This window comes from Podarcis erhardii (assembly GCF_964252035.2).
Source record: "Podarcis erhardii genome assembly, chromosome: 2".
Classification (NCBI taxonomy): Eukaryota; Metazoa; Chordata; class Lepidosauria; order Squamata; family Lacertidae; genus Podarcis; species Podarcis erhardii.
In genome coordinates, this window is record NC_138498.1 from 84,921,442 (window position 1) to 84,926,021 (window position 4,580).

Below are 4,580 nucleotides of genomic sequence, written 5' to 3' on the forward strand. Positions count from 1 at the left end.
TGTTCCTGCACTACAGTTCCCATCATCCCTGACCCCTGGCTGTGCTGGCTGAGGCTGATGGGAGTTGGGGTTCAGCAACATCTAGAAGGCATCGTGTTGGCTACCTCTGATCACCAGGGGCTGGCAATGGCTCTCTGGGGTTTGAAGCAGGAAGTCTTGGGCCTGCCCTATCTGGAGAGATCAGGGGTTATACCTCAGGAGCCCTTTTGAGTGTGCTCTGTGGCCCAATGCAAAGCTGGGAACAAGTTGAGAAGGCCAGTTCTATGCATGCAAGGGCCAGGAAAGGCAATGAATGAAAGTTACTATTAAAGCTGTGAGGAGAGACAGAGGGCAAAACCGTCCTGAACATGCAGCCACAATGTGCATTTCCTGTCTCCTATATAGACACATTTCTTTGGTCAGTGTACACAAATTGCTATCCGCATAGTATGCAGGTATGGTCTACAAAAGGGCTTTTAGAAACCCTGAACTGCAGTACTTCTAAGGCTGAAGTGTATACACAGCCTAAGTGCAGCTCCTCATTTTTTCTTCCTCCTCCTCCTCCTCCTCCTCCTCCTTCTCTCTCTCTCTCTCTCTCTCTCTCTGTGTGTGTGTGTGTAGGAGAAAGAATGCATTTTGAACACAGACTTGGTGAATTGTGTCCATAATCTCTCCACTGCTACCTGCCAAAAAAGATTCCATCTGCTGAGTCATTTGTGTAGCCTTTAGGCGTTAAAAAAACACCCCAATTTGTCTGAAGAACAGAACATGCTTTGGCAGAGATATCCTTCAGCGCTTTGCTCTTTGTACCTCTTATTTCCCTTTGTTTACAGCATGTATTTATTTAGCTTCCATTTGTCAAGAGCCCTGGGCTTTTCCTCACCCTGAGAGGGACACCTTAGCTTCAGGTCACCGACACGTGGCTTTCCCTACCAGCCCTTGAAGCGCAATGCTCCTTTGGTGGCTGGGCCCTTATGCCCAGGTGAGGCCTCTGTTCCTTTCCCATCACGGCAGGAATACAACACTTGGTGTTAGTTTACCTCCATGGAGGGACAGCCAGGTAATCTGAGTGTCTTGCCAAGGTATCATTAGGCCACTCTTGGTTTTGTAGCCCACACATGACATGTGGAAAACTACCCCAGTCCCATCATGCAAATTTCCCTGCTCTCTCAGTTTTTATTGAAACCGGCATTTGACTTTTGCCTCCTCACTTTCTGAATAATATGGAGGCAACTCTAATGGCATCAGAGCCATAGCGACAGGAATCCCCCACCCTAAGCTACTAAGGCAAAATGAAAGGCAGAATACTTTAAAAGCTAAGAGAAAACCCTATTGCACATAGTTTCTTTGACCAATCTAGTCCCTCTGTTCACTCTGGAACTGTGCCTTGGCTAATTTAAGATTAGCCATAGTGCAGCCTCAGGGGTGTGGGGGTCTTCTTACAGGGGAATTGTTAAGAGGGCATTCCTGGACTTCTTCCATATATGGCCTTCTTCTGAACCACAGCAATGGCCCCGTTTCTCACACTATAAGAAGAACACAGAAATCTCCTTTCTACCGAGGTCAGACGAGTTATCCATGTAGCCCAGTGCTGTCTACTCTGACTGGCAGCAGCTGTCCTGGATCTCAGGCAAAGACCATTCACATTATGTGTTCTGATCCATTTACCTGGAAGTTCCAGGAACTGAATATGAGGCCCTTTGCAAGGAATGCCATTGCACTCCCCATCTAACAGACAGCAGGCAGATGGAGCTTATAGGCTCTGGGTTCATACCACAGAAGAAGGGATGTCAGAGAATTCTGCAATAAAACAGGGGCAGATATGGAAATTGAAACAGATTGAGTGTTCGTTTGCATCCCAGAATGGAAATAAGTCAAGGGAAGACAAGTGGTATTTGCTGACATCATCGTTGTTTCTAAGCCCCCAAATGGTACATCATGGATGACGTATTTTTCACATGGTTTTACATTTATATTTCTGCAGGGTATAGATGTGTGAAAATGTTCTGCACATGGAACATTCTCATGCTCCTGAACCGAAGTGGGACTGAACTCCCTGCATATCAGCTGGTGCATGGGCAGTTTAGTCCTGCTTCCTGCAGAACACAAGTGTGCCAGCCAGTTCTGTGCAGGGTGGCACACCCAAAGCAAGCAGGATTGAATTCATGGTGTGAAGTCACATAATCATACCAATAATCATCACAACTGAAATTATGTTAAATTCAACCATAGCAGATTGCAAGGAGAATAACATAGTACTGGGCAGAAGACAAACTGCAGCGGAAAAGAAACAGCGTTGTTTATAAGATGGCAGCAATTTCCATTCCAATATGTATTCCATATTGGAATGGAAATTGCTGCCATCTTATATTTCTGCACAGTGATATAACTGCCATCTCCTAAAGGAAAAGAAATGCTGGGTTTACTCATTGTTGGTATATGACCATGTATCATTCTATGCAGAAATGTGACATTTCCTGCAAAATATTGTGGTCAGGCTGAGCCGTGTAGCTACATCCGATCGTAAAATAGCAGCTGAATATTGCAGCAAATGAGAAACAGGAACTACAGCAGGTCAATTGAGGCCGTGCTACTTCGCACCACCTGCAAGGATGTTACAGTGATCCTCATGCCATACAAAGTGCAAGCTGGTAACACTGAGCATTGGGCTTCCATTAATTAAGTGAATCTTATAAATAAAACTTGGGGGGGGGGTTGATGCTTACCCTTCTTTCTCCATTTGCAGGAAGGTGGAATATTTATTTCTTCCTATCCCGCTCGTCAGCAGAAATTCCTAGGGCAGTACTGCATAAAAGGAAAACACACAGAAACAAAATAAATAAATAAAGCAGAACAAAATGGAACTGTAATAAAACACAAGCTAAAAAGGCAGCAAGACCTTAAGAGCCTGATTAAAACAACTGGAGAAGAGCCACAGCACAGTGGCAGAGCATCTGCTTTGCATGCACGAGGTCCCAGGTTCAATCCCCGGTATCTGCTGCCTGAAAACCTGGAGAGCCACTGCCAGTATTGTCAGTGTTGACAAGACTCAGCTAGATGGAGCAATGGTCTGACTTCAGTAAAATGCAACTTCCTTTAGTCCTAACAAGAAGCAGGGACTAAAATTAAGACTGGGGGAAAATAGAAAAGGACTCTCCCTGGCACTGAAAAGTCAACAAAGTATACCATAGGAAAAGCATCTCATAATTGGGGGCCACCATTGAGAAGGTCCTCTCCCTGGTACCTTGCCTTAAATCAGAGGTAGCTAGCCTGTAGCCCTTCAGATGTTGCCACCCTACAGCTCCTATAATTTCTGAACATTGGCCATGTTGGCTGGGGCTGATGGAAGTCCAACATCATCTGGAGGGCCACAGGTTAGCCACACCTGGCTTAGATTTTGGGGGGCCCTTGCAAAAGGTCCTTGAAATGGTGGTGCTAAATGTTCCATGACTGCCAAACTGTACTGCCAAATACTTCAGTACTGTAAGCTGCAACCCTAGACGCCGTTACCCACTGAACTAAATAGGACTTACTTTCAAGTAGACGTGTATGCGATTGTTCTGTTAGGCACCGTAGCAGGTGCATTTCAGGCCTCTATGCCGAGTTCTGAGTCATAGCTGCTGTTTTAAAGAAACATTTGTTAAACTCGTGAAACTGTTGACTATTGTCTGAATTGGATGTATGCTAAGTCACTACAACTGTGGAGCCCTCATCAGTCACTAAAATTCCTCTCCTCTGTGAATATTACCTCTGTTAAGCACCTTTTGAATGAAAGCATTAACAGCAATTGGAAAAAATAACAACGTACTGACAGAGAAATCTTAAGAGAGTTCTGTCTTCTGTTCCTGTCTGGGGAGAAGGGCTCTGCATCTTCATGAGTGTTTCATCTCCCCCAGGAAGCAACGTGGAGCTGATCGGGTCTGCGCTCAGGCTGTTATTTCATCATTAGCCTAGTAGCTCCTTTGAGAAATAGTGAAGAATATAGCTGTTGAGGTCAAAATTAGGCTTCTAAAATCTTGGCTGTTTTGTTAAGATGGACTTAATGGTAGGGATGTGCATTGGCTCTGGATGGGAATAGAATAATGTGGGAAACTGAGGTTATTTGGGGGTCAAGTGTGATGACAATAATCCCCTGAGTCAGATTCTGTAGTGTATCGTTCAGCTCTAAATTGTCCTATATATCTCTATGGTCCGTGGGCTTTGCAAGGAATGAGGCTGTCCAAAATGCTGCCTGCAGAACACTGGATTTTTTTGTTTGTTTAAGCATAACAGTGTGGGATTTTTAAAAGTTAAAAGCTTCATTATGTTTGTTTTTTAAATTATATGTTGGTCTGCTAAAACTAAAACACTCAGAACTTGCCAGAACTCTGGTTGTTTGTAAGTTGCTTTGGGCAAGATAAAGCAACTAACAAATTTAATAAATAATAATAAATGGTGGAAGACTTCTTTAATATAAGACAGTTTATAGAAGGAACAAACCATGCAGCAGGCTGGTGCTGAAGTCTGGAGTAAAGCTGCAAAACATTAAAAAAAATGTAAGCAATAATACACAGCACTTCACCACTTCTTAATTATTTTAGGGAAGAGACAGCCCCCTTCTC

The 4,580-nt window shown here is 44.0% G+C and overlaps 1 long non-coding RNA gene across 1 annotated transcript; it reads right to left on the bottom strand.

Annotated features, from left to right (window-relative positions):
• Positions 1-1,674: 1,674 nt before the first annotated feature.
• Positions 1,675-3,582, bottom strand: LOC309334808. Its single transcript, XR_014153279.1, has 3 exons — positions 3,513-3,582; positions 2,706-2,784; positions 1,675-1,779 (listed from the first exon to the last, which is right to left on the bottom strand). It is a non-coding gene; the product is annotated as an uncharacterized lncRNA (long non-coding RNA).
• Positions 3,583-4,580: the final 998 nt, after the last annotated feature.